The sequence below is a fragment of the Schistocerca cancellata genome, chromosome 10 (genome assembly GCF_023864275.1).
Source record: "Schistocerca cancellata isolate TAMUIC-IGC-003103 chromosome 10, iqSchCanc2.1, whole genome shotgun sequence".
Classification (NCBI taxonomy): domain Eukaryota; kingdom Metazoa; phylum Arthropoda; class Insecta; order Orthoptera; family Acrididae; genus Schistocerca; species Schistocerca cancellata.
The window spans coordinates 61,853,947-61,872,419 of NC_064635.1; the positions used below are offsets into that span (position 1 = coordinate 61,853,947).

The following is an 18,473-nucleotide window of genomic DNA, read 5'->3' on the forward strand; positions in this document are numbered from 1 at the left end:
CGACCTGGTAATGCTCGCCAAAAATCAGAGACAGCGGCAACACATGATGAACAGTTTTTTGGAAACGGGAAGAAAATACGGCATGGAAATCGACATCTAAAAATCAAAAGTGATGCACATATCAAAATGTGAGAAATACTTGAAGATGACTGTTGACAATCGGGAACTGGAAAATATGAATCAGTTCAAGTACCTGGGAAGTTTTATCACAAAGGATGCCCACTGCACCAACGAAATCCGAGCAAGAATCGCCATGGCAAAAGCTGCTTTCAACAAGAAGAGGAATCTGCTGACCAACAAGTTGAGGTTGGCATTGAGGAAAAAAGCTGATAAAGTGCTACATTTGGAGCATTGCACTGTATGGAGCAGAGACATGGACCATGAGAAAGAAGGACAAAAAATACTTAGCTTTGAAACGTGGTGCTGGAGGAGAATGGAAACGATCAAGTGGACAGATCGCATAAAAAATGACGATGCACTGCGAACAGTAGGAGAGAAGTATTATGCGTAAAATTCTTCAGAGAAAGGCCAGCTGGACTGGAGATGTTTCTAGACACGAGGGACTCATACAAGATGTCATCGAAGAGAAACTCAGAGGAAACGCAGGACGAGGAAGAAGAAGAATTTAACATCTGGACGACATGAAAGCTCGAAGGAGATACAACAGACTGAAGGAAGAAGGTGAAGACAGGGAACAGTGGAATCAGAAATTCTCTGTACGAAGACATGGACCTGCCACTAGGCAGAATACTACATAATAATAATAATGATGTGGATCCTCCTACAGCACAGAGCATTACACGATGGCATGAACAATTCCGAGAAACATATTGTTTGTGCAAAGGCAAATCGCCGGATCGTCCCCAAGTGTCTGACACAGACTTCGAACGCATCCACCACAGTTCCACAAGGAGACAGCATAGATCCGTTCGCCGTGCAGTTCTACAGCTCAACATGTCCCCGTTATCCGTCTGGCGTGTGTTGCGTCGACGTTTACACATGAAACCGTACAAAATTCAGCTACTGCAAGCTCTTCGTGAAGGTGGAGTTCTGTAATTTCATTCTTGGCAAGATGGAGAATGACAGTTTTCTTCGACGCTTGCTTTTTAGTGAGGAGATAACATTCCATTTAAATGGAAAGGTGACCCGTCATAACGTGAGAATATATGGTACAGAACCACATGAGGTTGTACTATTTGAGAGGGACTCTCCAAAATTTACTGTGGTTTGTGCAAATACACAGGAAAAGGTGTACGATACATTTTTCTTTGCCGAGAACACTGTTACAGGAAGCACATCTCTCGATATGCTTGAGAACTTTTTTTCCCACAGTCGGAGACTGATTCGAACGACTTCATTTACCAACAGGATGGGGCACCGCCACACTGACATCTGGAAGTGCAGGAATTTTTAAATCAAAGGATTAGCGAACGATGGATCGGTCGCAATGGACCAAATGATAAAATGGAAATGCCGTTTGGCTAGGGCCTCCCGTCGGGTTGACCGTTCGCCTGGTGCAAGTCTTTCGAGTTGACGCCACTTCGGCGACTTGCGTGTCAATGGGGATGAAATGATGATTAAAAGGACAACACAACACCCAGTCCCTGAGCGGAGAAATTTTCCGACCCAGCCGAGAATCGAACACGGGCCGTTAGGTATGACATTCCGTCACGCTGACCACTTTTTTTTTTTTTTTTTTTTTTTTTAATTTTGTTCGTTCTTGATCGTTCTATTGGGTCGTTGCGGACATCACATGACATCCGTTAAAGTTCGTTTGTTGATCCTTCGGCTCAGTTTTTTTATTACAGAGGCCACCCAGCTCTCTGACCGAACACGCTGAGCTACCGTGCCGGTATCATTCAGCTACCAGGGGCGGACACCATGTGGTTGAAAATGATTGAAACCTTACATTACTGTCCTCCAAGGTCACCGGACCTGACTGTATGTGTTTATTTTTTGTAGGGGTTTATAAAAGACTCTAGTTATGTGCTTCCGTTACCAACAACAATGAACTGAGACATCAAATAACAGCAGCTGTGGAATCTGTAACACAATACAGGTCGTTGCAGTGTGGGAACAGCTTGAATACCGCATCAAGGGGTGCCATACTGAACACCTATGAAAAGGTATGAAAAAAAAAACTTTTTGAGCTTCCCATTTATCAAAAAACAAAATTCATTGCATATGTTTATTAGTTTCAGAAATACAGACGCGCCAAATCGGATGATTCTTTCTGATACTCCCTGTATTTATTGTCGAAGCTTTATAAATTGTTTCAAAGTACGAGTTTCTTGTGTATGTTTATTTGTTTCAGAAATACAGACCAACCAAGTAGGATGATTCTTTCTGATACACACTATATTTATTTTCGAAGCTTTTTAAATTGTTTCGAAGTACGAGTAGTAGCCGCAAAAGCTGCTAACAGATGGCGATGTATGCTGTAAAGCCCGTATCAGCATGCGTGAATGAAATCGTCCTTTGCAATCACATCAAAATCTCATCAAAATGTTCACAGCTCACAGCAGAGGACTCGGATTCCGCTGCCACACAGATGATCTATGCCTCAAGTTCGACCTGCGTGGCCGGCCGGTGTGGCCGAGCGGTTCTAGGCGCTTCCGTCTGGAACCGCGTGACCGCTACGGTCGCACGTTCGAATCCTGCCTCGGGCATGGATGTGTGTGATGTCCTTACGTCAGTTAGGTTTAATTACTTCAAACTTCTAGGCGACTGATGACCTCAGCAGTTAAGTCCCGTAGTGCTCAGAGCCGTTTGAACCATTTTTTTTCGACCTGCGTGGTAGGACGGTTCTGGTGGACAGAGTCATTCAATATCCACCACAAAAGTAGTCACAAGAAGTCGGATTGGGTGAATACAGAGGCCAATCTACGCCTGCGCCAGTAAACTTGTGGGAATTCAACGCAACGGCTCTTTTCCCAAAGTATTCATCGGAAAATATATATATGTATATGTACACACTATGTGATCAAAAGTATCAGCACACGTCCAAAAACCTACGTTTTTCATATTAGGTGCATTGTGCTGCCACCTACTCCCAGGGACACCATATCAGCGACTTCAGTAGTCATTAGACATGGTGAGAGAGCAGAATGGGGCGCTCCGCGGAACTAACAGACTTCGAACGTGGTCAGGTGATTGGGTGTCACTTGTGTCATACGTCTGTACGCGATATTTCCACACTGCTAAACATCCATAGGCCCACTGTTTCCGATGTGATAGTGAAGTGGAAAGGTGAAGGGACACACACAGCACAAAAGCGTACAGGCCGACCTCGTCTCTTGACTGACAGAGACCGCCGACAGTTGAACAGGATCGTAATGTGTAATAGGCAGGTATCTATCCAGACCATCAGGCAGGAATTCCAAATTGCATCAGGATCCACTGGAAATACTACGACAGTTAGGCGGGAGGTAACAAAACTTGGATTTCATGATCGAGCGGCTGCTCATAAGCCACACATCACGCCGCTAAATGCGAAACTATGCCTCGTTTGGTGTAAGGAGCGCAAACATTCGACTATTAAACAGTGTAAAAACGCTGTGTGGAGTGACGAATCACGCTAAACAATGTGGCGATCCGATAGCAGGGTGTGGGTATGGCGAACGCCCGGTGAATGTCATCTGTCAGCGTGTGTAGTGCCAACAGTAAAGTTCGGAGGCTGTGGTGTTACGGTGTGGTCGTGTTTTTCATGGAGGGTATTTTGAACCCCTTGTTGTTTTGCTTGGCACTGTCTCAGCACAGGCCTACATTGATGTTTTCAGCACCTTCTTCCTTCCCACTGTTGAAGAGCAATTCGGGAATGGCGATTGCATCTTTCAACTCAATCGAGGATCTGTTCATAATGCACGGCCTGTGGCGGAGTGGTTACACGACAATAACATCCCAGTAATGAATGGACCGGCCTGCATAGAGTCCAGACCTGAATCCTATGGAACAGCTTTGCAATGTTTTGGAACGCCGCCTTCGTGCCAGACCTCACCGACCGACATCGATATGTCTCCTCAGTGCAGCACTCTGTGAAGAATGGGCTGCCATTCCCCAAGAAACCTTTCAGCACCTGATTGAACGTATGCCTGCGAGAGTGGAGGCTGTCGTCCAGGGTGGGCCAACACCATTTTGGATTCCAGCATTACCGATGATGGAGGGCGCCACGAACTTGTAAGTCAATTTCAGCCAGGTGTCCGGATGTCTGGATACGTTTGGTCACCATGGTATATATATACGTACGACATCTTTGTACAGTAGTCTAATGTCGTGTACATAAGGTCTATAATAGACACTTTTTTCACAGACGTCAGGATTTTGTTCAAAAAACTTAGTTTCTAGCTCGTTTATGATCTCAGCTAAAGCACCCGACAAACTGTTGCCCACTGCGTGAGAAAGGAGATAACGCAAGGTAGCAGAAAGAATGGGTGGGATACACGAAAAAATTAACTTCTCTACGGAACTGGTAAAAGAAGGAAGTATAAGTATTTTGGATGATAGGTAAACATAAAGGGATGAATGGCATAAAATGAGCATATTTAGAAAGACGACGGATACTGATACGATTATAGATGTGAAATGACGGCACCCTACGAAGCATAAATGGGCATACTTCAGAGCCATGATCAACAGGATGCTAAAACTACGACTCACCCCTAACGACGAAGTAGAAGAGTTAAATGTGGTTAGACAAGTAGGCAAAGCAAAGGGGTATAAGGACCGTGATGCAATGAATCTTTGTAATAAACTAAAGTCAAAAATACGTGACAAGAAGGAGACGATAGAACCAGAGGACAAGAAGTCTGTTGCTATTTCATACAATGGTGCACTTTTCGACGGAACGAAAAGTACAATTGGTTGTAGGTTTCGCCACAAAGTTGGCAACAACAGTAACAAATATTTAGAATCTAGTGTCTATAAGATAAACTACCAAGACTGTGACAAGTTTTATATCGGCCAGACAGGAAGAAGTTTCAACACACGTTTTAGAGAGCATACCTGTAACCAAAACAAGAGCGCTTTCGGTATACATTTGTGGTAGAGAAAACATTGGGCAAGAAAAATAGAGAATAATACGAAAGTGTTTCGTAGGGCGCAAAAGGGGCAATCACTGAAACCACTCGAGGAAATGGAGATTTATGTTCGCAGAAAACGGCAATCGGAATTACTGCTGAATGAACAGAATGAGTTTAACCAAAATACTTATTTTTTTTTTTCAGAAACCTGCTGGTTTCAGCAGTTCGGCACGCGGTCGTATGCGCCGGCCAGCAGCGGCGACGAGGCTGGCCCTTCGTCCGCTAGTGCCGCCACCAGAAAACAAGAACTTCACACAAAGATGCCACGAGGCACTGAGATCCCACTCCGGATGTGTTATCGATTATCGAGATTTTAATTAATAGTCAGTCACTGTCTTTACGCTCATGGTTATGGTTTAATTGTTTTTTTTTCGTGCTGGAAGATCTCCATTTACGGATGTGATTTTATGTTTAAACATTTTATATTGGCTTTTACACAATTGTGTGTTTCACTTTGCCAGGCTAGTAACTTTCCATTATTACTATTTGCATCTTTTATGTGGATTTTTAAGTTGGACCTGATTCCACATGTTGTATATCTGTCCATGATTTATTGTCAGATACTGTATTTGCCATATGAAATAATTTTAATTAATGACGATGCATACTGCATTTTAACTATTAAATTTGGGTTACTTGTTACTCATGTGCCCTAGCCAGAGTACTCTCTGCTGGCCTCGGTTATTGTATAAATACCAGACGAATCCAGATCACCACCAGCACTTGCTATGTACGTACATGTATAATTTGACGTTGATACCTGTGTCAGCAAATTTTATGATATACATGGCTGGTATGCACCGTTGTAAAGACTATTTTATTTTCTTCTGTAGCACCAGGTCTTTTATAGATTTAGCTCTATCAAACTGACCTTAGGTGGTTACACCCCGTTTTTGTTTGTAACAGGTCTGAAGATGGCAGTAGCCGAAACCGGTAATAGTGAAGTGTGAAAGTTTGTTTGATCATGGCGGATCTGTAAAATAAAATGCCACAATATGATCACGACTCGTTTCGCACTTTATGTCTAATTGAAAGAATCGATTGTTTTTAGGTCTCCTTTGTTTGCCCTGCACCCTTCTAGACTGACGCTCTTCCTGTAGTTTTCCGAGACCCTTTAACCTAAAAAACCGCCCAGTACTCTCCATATAGCCCTCGCTACTCGAGTGGCCGTCATCTGCTATCAAGCGGAACCCAAGACACCATCGCCGGCCGGCGTGACCTAGCGGTTGTAGGCTCTTCAGTCTGGAACCGCGCGACCGCTACGGTCGCAGGTTCGAATCCTGCCTCGGGCATGGATGTGCGTGCTGTCGTTAGGTTAGTTAGGTTTAAGTAGTTCTAAGGTCTATGGGACTGATGACCTCAGATGTTGAGTCCCATAGTGCTCAGAGACATTTGAAACATTTTGAACCAAAACACCACCGCCCTACGGCGCAGTTGAGGGGTCAGCAGCCTTCGCGGTCACTGAATCGACTGAGCCTCTCCAGAGCCTCCACTGGACTGTGTGCCAGAGGCCCGCAGTCAGTCGTGTTGACAACGCTACAGGTGTTGAGCTCTGCCTTCGTCTCTCAGCCAAGACCGGCACTCTTCAGCTAGCTGGCCGAAATCAGAAGGAATCTGTTATGATCCAAAGCGACACACATGGTTAGTACCGACATGAGCGACAACCTGCAGCTGGCTGCTCCCTGTGCTCTTCATGGCATCCCAAAGCACTCGTTCTGACTCATCCCGGTATGCGCACACAGAGTGCATGCCGGATTCCTTCGTCTCCTCAGCAGCCATTTACCTGAGGGCCCTATTATGCACTTGACACTAGAAACACCAGTAGAGCTACCCTCAGTGAATGCAGGTATCCTGTGGGCCGAGACGCTTCCTCTGGAACAGGTCGAGCGACCGCAGCTGGCCCAGGATCTTTGTCAGCCAAAGGCAGACCCAGAAACCCTGTTTTTCAAACGAACTGAAGAAGTCCTTCAGTTCGATCCCCAAAAAGTCATTCACTGCCTGCCTCATCTTGAAATATCACTCCCCCCCCCCCCCCCCACCACTCAAACAAGGGTGAGTGGTCATCATTAATGTGTGCAGTATTCGGTGGTGGTCACAATAGGACTGAGTGACATGTGGGTCGTGCTGGGTGTAGCCTGCATTTCCACGTCCAGCTCCCCACAGTGATGCCTGTTGGGAACAGTGTCAACCTGGGTGACCGAAGACAGCACCACCTGGAGCTGTGAGTCAAGGGTCCTCAACTCTGCTCGCATCTGAACACAGAAATCACAGTCCCTATCTATACTCAAGCCATAGGCCCATAGAATAAACTTTCAATTTAAAACACAGGACTTATAAAGGAAGTGCTGCTGTCTAGATGGGAGCCACTGTCCAATTTGTGAGTTCTACACCTGAAACTATCTTCTGACACGAAAACAGAAGCCTGTCGTAAAACAAACAGTGGAAATATACGCTACACAGTTCATAAAACTTGAAACTGTGGCTACTACCCACAGATGTACAAGAAATTTAAGATTTTAGACTGAAATGTACACAGTAAATAAATCATGAGTCACTTCTTGTTATTGGAAGGTGGTTGCAACTCACAAGCGAAACAATGTGCTGTGAACATTCTGCTGCATAGCCTAAAAAACTTCCATGTACTCCGCTACCCAAGTAGTTGCTTTATTTTTGTGGTCCACCCCTGGCCAAGTAAAGCCTTTTGTAATGTCGAGAGGACCGTCTTTAACTGTGGTGACTTTGGTGCAGTTATTATCTTTGAATAAAAATGTCGTTTCTGTTCGTCCCAATGTGTATTTCCTTCAGTTACCTTCTATACTATACTGAAGCAGTTCTTCACATGTATGGTCCAGGTTTGATCGAGCTATGCTACTTGTCAGAGACGCATCATGCGAAGGTTAATTTCGCCCTTAAGTCTTGCACACCAGTGCAGTGCGGTAGCCAAAATAGAGAGCACATAAAATCAACAGTGCCAACAGCAAGAGAAAGTTACTGAATAAGTGAAGTATTTTGACAGTGAATGTGAATTTGTGTGTAGGAATTTTATTCTGAAAGTATTTGTCTGAAGTGTAGCATTAGATGGAACTGAAATATGAACAATCTATATACATAAAAGAAAGTCGTTTTAGTTACACTATTTATAACTCAACAACGGCTGGACCGATTTGGCTGAAAATTGGTGGAGAGGTAGCTTAGAACCAGGAGACGGACATAGGATACTTTTTATGCCGTCCGTCGCTATAAAACGTGGTATAACAAAATCGCATCTGGCATGGAATAACAAAACGCAAATGTCAGCTAAACGTCGCTATAAAACGTGGTATAACAAAATCGCATCTGGCATGGAATAACAAAACGCAAATGTCAGCTAAACGTCACTATAAAACGTGGTATAACAAAAACGCATCTAATATGGAATAACAAAACGCAAATGACAGCTAAACGTCTATGGTGAAGTATCAGTATATGTCATTAATTAAAAATTTAAAGAAATAATTTGTATTCTCTTCGAATCATCACTAACAATGCTGCGACCAAGACAATCGAATATTTCTCGACAAAGCCGTAATGCAAGAAGGATAAAAAACATTGCGAATGAAACGACTGAAGAAGAACTACAAATTACCCGTGAAGAGCGCCGCGTTAGTATGGCTCGGCTTCGTGCTTCTCAATCATAAGAGCAAAGTGAGGCAGCCCGTGAAGCGACTCGGTTGTCAATGCGAAATCGTCGAGCGAACAACAGAGATCAACACGTAGATAATTTTCGACGCACAAGAAGAGATTTATGACGTGATGATTTGAATCGAGCAGCGTTTAGATACGATTGCAGCACTGATTACTGCTTGCATTCTTGCGTTTGCATTGGGCCGATGGGCGTTGGTTGTGAGTATTGTGGCGCATTGAAGTTTTCCGGAGAAACGCACGGATTGTGCTGCCTCAGTGGGAAAGTGAAACTGCCATTATTGACTCCGCCACCTGAGCCATTGCATTCATTGCTTTGTGGCGGAACACCCGAATCGCGTCATTTTCTTGCAAACACCAAAACATACAACAGTTGTTTCCAAATGACCACATTTGGGGCAGACAGTATTTTTATTTGTATTTCCTAATAAAAAATTGAAATTAACATCCACAATCTGATTGTTTATTGGCTTTAAGGCGGAACAGTGTTCGCCGGGTCAGCTAGTGAACAATAAACTTAAGGGGGAATAGAAGCTTCTAAAATGTAATATAACAGAAGAATGCTGACGAGTAGGTGGATAGATCTGAAAATCGACGAGGAGGTACTGAATCGAATTAGGGAGAACAGATGCTTAGTGTACAACTTGCCTAAACCGAAAGATAGGTTGAAGGACACATCTCGAGGTTACGAGTTCTGTGTCCTCAGCTGAGGACCTCCCATCTGTCTGTCAGGATTACATAGGCGGTGGGTCTTTGAGGTACAGAAATACACGAATAGCGACTAGTTAACCCTCACCACTTTATTCCTTAAAAACACATTATAGCACATTCCACCGGCCGGTGTGACCGAGCGGTTCTAGGCGCTTCGTTCTGGAGCCGCGCGACCGCTACGGTCGCAGGATCGAATCCTGCCTCGGGGATGGACGTGTGTGATGTCCTTAGGTTAGTTAGGTTTAAGTAGTTCTAAGTTCTTGGGGACTGATGACCTCAGATCTTAAGTACCATAGTGCTCAGAGCCATTTGAGCAATTTTTAACAAATTCCAAAACAAAACGAAAACGACGCACCACGAAATAGTTATCCGAATGGGCCGGAAATCAGCAGATGTGATGTACATGTTCAGGCAAACAAGTGATTACAGTTTCTAAAAAAATCGACAATTCATTCAAGAAAAAGAGCTTCACAAAGTGAGCAAACCAATAACGCTTTAGTACATATACGGTAATTGAAAAGAGATACAGAGGCATTCCTGGCGGAGGTAGGGTTTGGGAAGCACGAACACAAGCTTTTAAAATGCAATCTTTTTAAAATGTTGTCATCTGCTGGGGGGCATACCTTGCTGATATGTAAGCTCGGGATGGCTCGCCACGAAGGACAACAAAATGGGGTATAGAATATCGTCGGCGTACCGCTGTGGTGTAACGGTGCCGCAGATGACGACAGAAGGGGTCCTGCCGTGAGAAGAAGTGCCACCCCGGGCCATCACTCTGATCGCCTGGCCATACGGCGGCCGACACTCAGGCTGGTGTCCAGACGCCACCTGGGGTGTCTCCAGACACGTCTTTGCTGGCCATTGGGGCTGAGTTCGAGGCGAGGCTCATCACTGAAGACACATGTAGTCCAGCCAATGAGGTTCCAGATCGAAGGCGTCTGTGGAGACGACCCGGAAAGCGGCTGGATACCAACATGACTGTCCCCGCTGTATGGCTTGACGACCACGAATGATTGTCTGGAGGGTGCACACTTCTCTTCACAGCAGGACCTCTTTGGGTTTCGTCCTCAGCGCCCTTACGGCACAGCGGTACGTCGACGATTATCTGTTCCCAGTTGGTTGCCCTTCATGCAAGCCATCCTGGACTTACATTTCAGCAAGGTAATGCCCGCCCCCACATGGCGAGAGTTTCCACTGCTTGTCTTCCTGCTTGCGAAACCTTACGTTGGCCAGCAAGGTAGCTGATTCTCTCCTCGTTTGCGAACGTTTGGAACGTTATGGGCAGGGTCCCCCCAACCAGCTCGGGATTTTGATGATCTAGCGCTCCAATTGGACCGAATCTGGCACAGGAATCCCTCACTAGGATGTCCAACATATCAACCATTGCCAACTGTGGGCCGTAAAATACGTATGTTCCTCGTCGTAACGACGCGAACTGAAAAACAGCGCTGTTCTGCGCTGCTGGCCAGCGACACGATTGCTGCTAGTGTGGTGTCACCGGCAGACACCACACTTGCTAGGTGGTAGCCTTTAAATCGGCCGCGGTCCGTTAGTATACGTCGGACCCGCGTGTCGCCACTATCAGTGATTGCAGACCGAGCGCCGCCACACGGCAGGTCTAGAGACACTTCCTAGCACTCGCCCCAGTTGGACAACCGACTTTTTGCTAGCGATGGTTCACTGGCAAAATACGCTCTCATTTGCGGAGACGATAGTTAGCATAGCCTTCAGCTACGTTATTTGCTACGACCTAGCAAGGCGCCATTGCCAGTTACTATTGAGATTATGAATAATGTACCATCGAGAGCGATGTTCACCATTTATGGATTAAAGTTAAGTATTCCAGCGGCAACGTACGTTTTTTGCTAAAGTCTAATTTCCTTGACCTGTTCCAGACCTCACGCCAGCCTGCGTGAGGTAAAACGCGTGCCTTTCGGTTTCCTCTAGTATACCGGGTTGGCTCTCTTGCTAACCGACAACAGCTAGTATGTGTGTGTGTGTGTGTGTGTGTGTGTGTGTGTGTGTGTGTGTGAAGGCGCCTCTGCGGCGGGCGTTTAGTGACACCGTAGTCTTCAGTATTCCAAAACAGCGCCAGCTCGAGTTCGTGTACCCACGAGAGAGTGCTGCGTCGAAATGGTTTATTTGGTAATGGAGAGAAGTTTGGGAGGTAGAGGGGGGATCGATACTCGATAGTGTAAGCAAGTCAAAATGAAATGAGGTTGAAACAGGTATGCAGAGGTGGAGGATTTGCACAGGACAGCGTATCGTGGAGAGCTGCCGCTAATCAGTCTTCAGACTGCACACCATCAACATAGTATAATCTTGATGCGGACAATAGAAACAAATACGAGTGGCGTTTGATAAGTACTGCAACACATCTTTTTCCTCGGCCAATTTCAGTTGAAAAAAATGTGGAATTTGTTGTGGGACTCCATCGAATACGCCCACTTCAACCCCTATCGTTTCATGAAATTACGGTAGGTGGCGCCGCTATACCTAAATGGTGTCTGTAACACAGGTTCGTTGCAAGTAGGGAGCTGTCGTTGAGTTTCTTTTGGCGGAAAATCAGAGCATCGCAGATGTTGATATGCGCTCGCAGAAGAGCTGCGGTGACGAGGCAGTTAACGAAAGCACGGCGAGTCGTTGGGCGAGGTGCCTGTCGTCATGACGACAAGGGTGCGGAAACCTGTCCGACCTCCCGCGTCCCGGCTGGCCGCTCACAGCTGCGACTCCTGCGCTGTTGGGGCGTGCGGACACTCTCACTCGAGATGATCGACGGATCACAGTCAGATACCTGGCTGCTCAACTGGACCCCTCCGTTGGTAGCGCTGACGCACTCGTCCACCAGTTGCGGTACTCACAGGTGTGGATCCGCTGGGTTCCTCGCCTTTTAACAGAGAGGTCACAGTCCGTAGTAATTGACGGAAAGTCATCGAGCAAAACAGAAGTGATTTCTGGCGTTCCCCAAGGTAGCGTTATAGGCCCTTTGCTATTCCTTATCTATATCAACGATTTGGGAGACAATCTGAGCAGCCGTCTTCGGTTGTTTGCAGATGACGCTGTCGTTTATCGACTAATAAAGTCATCAGAAGATCAAAACAAACTGCAAAACGATTTAGAAGAAATGTCGGAATGGTGCGAAAAGTGGCAGTTGATCTTAAATAACGAAAAGTGTGAGGTCATCCACAAGAGTGCTAAAAGGAAAGCGTTAAACTTCGGTTACACGATAAATCAGTCTAATCTAAAAGCCGTAAATTTAACTAAATACCTAGGTATTACAATTACGAACTATTTAAATTGGAAGGAACACACAGAAAATGTTGTGGGGAAGGCTAACCAAAGAATGCGTTTTATTGGCAGGACACTTAGAAAATGTAACAGACCTAATAAGAAGACTGCCTACACTACGCTTGTCCGTCTACTTTTAGAATATTGTTGCACGGGTTGTGATCCTAACCAGATAGGACTGACGGAGTACATCGAAAAAGCTCAAAGAAAGACAGCGCGTTTTGTATTATCGCGAAATATGGGAGAGAGCGTCACAGATATGATACAGGATTTTGGATGCACATCATTAAAAAAAAAAGGCGTTTTTCGTTGCGACGGAATCTTCTCAAGAAATTCCAATCAACAGGTTTCTCCTCCGAATGAGAAAATATTTTGTTGACACCGACTTACGTACGGAGGAACGATCACCAAGGTAAAATAACGGAAATCAGAGCTCGTACGGAAAGATAAAGATGTTCATTCTTACCCCGCGCTATACTTGATTGGAATAATAGAGAATTGTGAAGGTGATTCGATGAACCCTCTGGCAGGCACTTTAGGGGGTGTAGGACGTCAAACGGGCCGACTTCGAGAAGGAGAGTCACCATAGGACATTTTAATTTGCATTTTACAAATAAATTCATAAAACTCTGTCAGCATGACCAGGAAGGATTCAGGATTCACACTCATAGCAGTGGAAGTTCAAAAACACAAAAAATAATGTTTTTTAAAGGTGAAATTTCATGATTTTTTTCACTTACTGTTGGCTGCATTTGTTGCTATAGGTACACTTTTTCTCATAAGTAAGAGAGATTCCTCGATGAATTTTGCACAGATGTATGAAACACTAGAATTTACTTAATCTATGGAAAAATGAATGGGCTGTTACGTTTTAAACTTCGTGTTTACAGAAAACTCGAATTTTATAGTTAATTAGGTCAATTTTTACCACAGTTTTTAACATATTTGGGAAATTCTAGAGTTTCATGCGCCTGTAAGTATGGTTTGTATGCTGTGCAAAAGTCATCGAAGTATCTATCTTACTCATGAAGAAAAGTGTACCTACAGCAACGAATGCAGCCAATACCAAGTGAAAAAAATGATGAAATTTCACATGTATAAAAAGTTTGTTTTGTTATTTTTTTTGAACTTCCTCTGCTATACGTATGAATCCCGTATCATTTCTGGTCACGCTGACAAAGTTTTACAAATCACTTCGAACTGGAAACAAAACGGCAATCTGTGGACTGGCGCCAAACCGTCCCTTCTCTGAAGAAAAAGTTCAAACCACACCCTCAGCTGGTAAAGTCATGGTGACAGTTATGTGGGACTCTGAAGGGTTATTCTGTTTGGTGTTTTCCCTCACGGTGCAACGACCAACTAGGAAGTGTATTGCGCTACCCTCAGGGTATTGAAGAAACGACTTCAGCGCTTTCTTCGCCACAAACATGGAAACCTCCTCTCCTGTGACAACGCGAGGCCTCAGCCGAGTCTGCGGACTTCATTGGACTGTTCCGCCTCATCGCACCTTCCGACTCCCACCTGCTCGGCCGCGGGAAGCAGTACGCGGATGACGAGGAGGTTTCTGATGCAGCGAGGCGTTTACTCCGACGTCGACCAGTACAGTGGTGCTATGAGGGCATACGGGTCTTGCCAGTAGGATGGCGTGAGGCCGTCGCACTGAACGGAGATAATGTTGAAAAGTAGAGTTTTACAGCCAAAAGGGTGGGGAATAATATGGTGCATTGGAATCCCGAATAAAACCAAACTTCTTTCAGAAAAAAATGTGTTGCACTACTTTTTGAACGCCGCTCTTACCACGGTAACAAACATAGAACGAGTGCTTTAATTTACCTGCAACGTTCGGCTGACGATGTCTGGTGCGGGAATACTTTGGGAAGCGAGGCTTCAGCCCTTTTAAGTAGCTGCGATATCTGGAGTTTCAACTGCAGGTAAGTTTTTTGACGTCAGCGTAAGACTATCGTATGTCGTAAAGTGTCTAAGCATAGGTTCTGCGGTTACAACTACTTGGTTGACACCCCGTGTGCCTAGCTCCAACGTTATTAGTTTGGTTTGTTTACTGTCTAACATATTACCGTTTATCAGCCAGAAAAAAAAAACGGTCGGGCAGGCACCAAAGCTGGCTCCCACGGTGGAAATAATTAGCAGCAGTGGTGGATTCGTGAGACGGCGAAGGAGGGCGACCTATCCACGCACGTAGAACTTCACCAAGCTTCACTACTTCTTTCAGAGACACTCCTCTTTCGCACAAATTTTCTTCCCTGCGTTTCATTCCGTACAGTTCATTACGCGTATCCACCTACTAAACTGGTGATTACATTTCAGTCTATACGAGTTCATTCGTTAAGCTCTAGATACGACAGCAGTGAGACAACTATAAAGAATATGCTTTTCTGCAGCTGCATTTAATCTCCACAAGCCGACCGGAAGTGTGTGGCGGAGCGTAAACTAGTACTACCATCATATGAAGGGCTTATTTCAATAGTGGTGCAAGTACATTTTTGTTCATATTGAGATACAGAGTCATAAAGTTAAATGAGCGCCGAAAAATCTGCAGTTGAGATACCAGAAGTATTCAAGCATATGGCTTCTTGCTAGAGGTGAACCTTTCTTTCTGTTTGTTTGGCTCATTAATTGCAGAAGCATTATAGACAGAAAAGTGGAGGCAATGGACTTGTACCACTATTAAAATAAGCCCTTCATATGCCCTCCTTCAATGTTCCACTCGCGAACGCGAATGGTGTTTTGGAAGTACTGTTGTCGCTAAAGGTCCGTATGAGACCTAATTTCTCTGATTGTCTCCTCGTGATCGCTTCTCCAGAGATATGTGGGAGAGAGCAATATATTACCCGACTCTTAATCAGAATTTCAATAGCAGAACTCTCCGTCATGCACACCGCATCTAATACAGTGTCTGCCGCTGGAATTTGTTATGCATCCCTATAACACTCTCTCGCCAGCTAAGCGATCCCGTGACTGAACCTGTTGCTCTTCGTCGCATCTTACCCATGTCTATTAATCTTGGTACGTGTCTCGGATGGATGAGTAATAATCAAGTATCCTATATGCAGTGTACTGAACTGATAGTCTACCAGAGCTGCTATTTTTTAAACATTTTATATACTGCTACCGGTTTTGACCATGACCAAAACCACGTAGATGGAAAGGGCCAATAGCTGCGAGACTTCGAAGTTGTGATGTCAGCGGGAAGCGGAGTAAGTCAACAGATGCCTTGTGTTGTACAAGGTGACGATTATTGAACTACATGAAAAAAAACGTAAATTACTCACAAACTACGGCTGGCATACATATGGTTCAACATGCAAAGGTCACAACATACATTCGGATTTAAGTTTTGATATAAGTCGGGTGATGCTGAGGGAATTAGATTAGGAAATGAGACACTTAAAGTAGTAAAGGAGTTTTGCTATTTGGGAAGCAAAATAACAGATGATGGTCGAAGTAGAGAGGATCTAAAATGTAGACTGGCAATGGCAAAGAAAGCGTTTCTGAAGAAGAGGAATTTGTTAACATCGAGTATAGATTTAAGTGTCAGGAAGTCATTTCTGAAAGTAGTTGTATGGAGTGTAGCCATGTATGGAAATGAAACATGGACGGTAAATAGTTTGGACAAGAAGAGAATAGAAGCTTTCGAAATGTGGTGCTACAGAAGAATGCTAAAGATTAGATGGGTAGATCACATAACTAATGAGGAAGTATTGAAAAGGATTGGGGAGAAGAGAAGTTTGTGGCACAACTTGACCAGAAGAAGGGATCGGTTGGTAGGACATGTTCTGAGGCATCAAGGGATCACCAATTTAATATTGGAGGGCAGCGTGGAGGGTAAAAATCGTAGGGGGAGACCAAGAGATGAATACACTAAGCAGATTCAGAAGGATGTAGGTTGCAGTAGGTACTGGGAAATGAAGAAACTTGCACAGGATAGAGTAGCATGGAGAGCTGCGTGAAACCAGTCTCAGGACTGAAGACCACAACAACAACAGCATTTTCGATATGCCTGCCATCATAACGAAACTTTGTATGACCCGCTGAAGTGTCGGAACATCGATGCTGTCGATGACCTGCTGCAGGGCTGACTTCTGCTCAGCAATGCTTTTAGGTCATTGCTGTACGCCTCGTCTTTAATAGAACCCCACAGAAAGGAGTCGTATGTATTCAGATCCGGAGAATATGGCGGTCAATTCAAGCCCATGCCAATGGTCTCTGGGTGCCCCAGAGCCAGAGTGCGGTCCGCAAGGTGCTCCTCCTGGACATCAAACACTCCCCTGCTTCGATGGGACCGAGCTCCGTCTTGCATGAACCACATCTTGTCGAAATCAGCGTCACTTTCGATAATGCGGATGAAATCACCATCCAAAAACTTCACGTACGGTTCTGTAGTCGCCGTGCAATCGAGGAATATCGCACCGTTTATTCCGTGACTGGACATTGCACATAACACTCGCTCGCGAAATGAGGGTTCTCAGTCCCCAGTTTTGCTTATTGACGAACCTATCAAAATGGAAGTGGGCTTAGTCGCTAAATCAGACTATAATGCGCATACTAATTCTCATCATGCCCCGTGACCAATAGTACAGTTTGGACGTCCCAACGCAAACCGCTCAGACGTTGTGACGATTTTATTTCATATAGTTCAATAATTGTCGCCCTGTATCAGCAACGTATTGGTGACAAAAACTACTTGTGCTATGTGATTGTTATGAGATTGTTATTTAAGTAGACAGAAGTCATATCGTGTGTTACTAAGCTGTGTTTGTGTGATCTTAAGGGGCTCCGGAACGCCCTATACTTGCAATAAAATAACGCTTATAAATTACATCTTTCCTCACAAAGTATTTGAGGTAGGAAGTTGAACTTTTTACAGATTATTTATTGGAATATGGGCTACAACTTAACACAGGGATTTTACAAAATTTTAGTTCAGTTATTAAAGATGATTTTTTTTCAATTGTAATGAAAATTCACAACTTTTTTTTGCAATTTTTTATGTATATATTCAGAAATATACAGTTTTTTTGGAAAAAGGCTGTGTTAAATTATGCAGAAGGTACTGTGTAACATTTACTGAAAGTTTGAAACAAATATGTTTGGAAGATACTTAGAAAAGATGTAATTAGTATGAGAAAATAAAAGTTTTGGGAATCGAGCGACAAAGATTGGATTAACTTTTTAGTGCATTCCAGGTCCATAGGATGGATTATCTTCATCCTCTGCAAACTCCTCCTCCAGCTTCCTCTTGTTCCTCCTCCTGTTTACTCTTGCTTGTATTTCTGGACTCTTTACAGCCCTGTCTGCAGCCCGAAGGCGTTCCTTGTCTAAAGCAAGTACCATGTTAGAACCTATCTTCATTGGCATATTTCTAAATACCTTGCACCTTACAATGTTGCCATCATTGAAAGTCGCAACAGCATCATACACACCAAAGTGAAGTGTTTCTATTCCAACAAATACACTCTTGGGGATTCTCGACCATATAACACTATTTACACTTTCATTGGGGTTTTGAGTTTTTCCGTGAATACACTTTTTCAACAGTTCAGATGCTGCTAAGTCTCTGAAAATAGGTTAGCCACAACACATACTTTCTCACATCACTAAAATGTACCTGATTAACACGGACGTTAATAATAACACCATTTGACAGCAGTTTAACAGCGCCACAGTGGGTCACGCCCATGTACAACACATTTCAAA

The 18,473-nt window shown here is 44.3% G+C and overlaps 1 protein-coding gene across 1 annotated transcript in view; it reads right to left on the reverse strand.

The window, feature by feature from the left end:
- LOC126106594 (peroxidase-like) overlaps window positions 1-14,617 on the reverse strand; it is a 117,829-nt gene extending 103,212 nt beyond the window's left edge. The window contains exon 1 of the mRNA XM_049912938.1: window positions 14,592-14,617. The gene's annotated coding sequence lies outside the window, so the exon portion shown is untranslated. The remainder of the gene's footprint in view (window positions 1-14,591) is intronic.
- Between the last annotated feature and the right edge of the window lie 3,856 nt (window positions 14,618-18,473).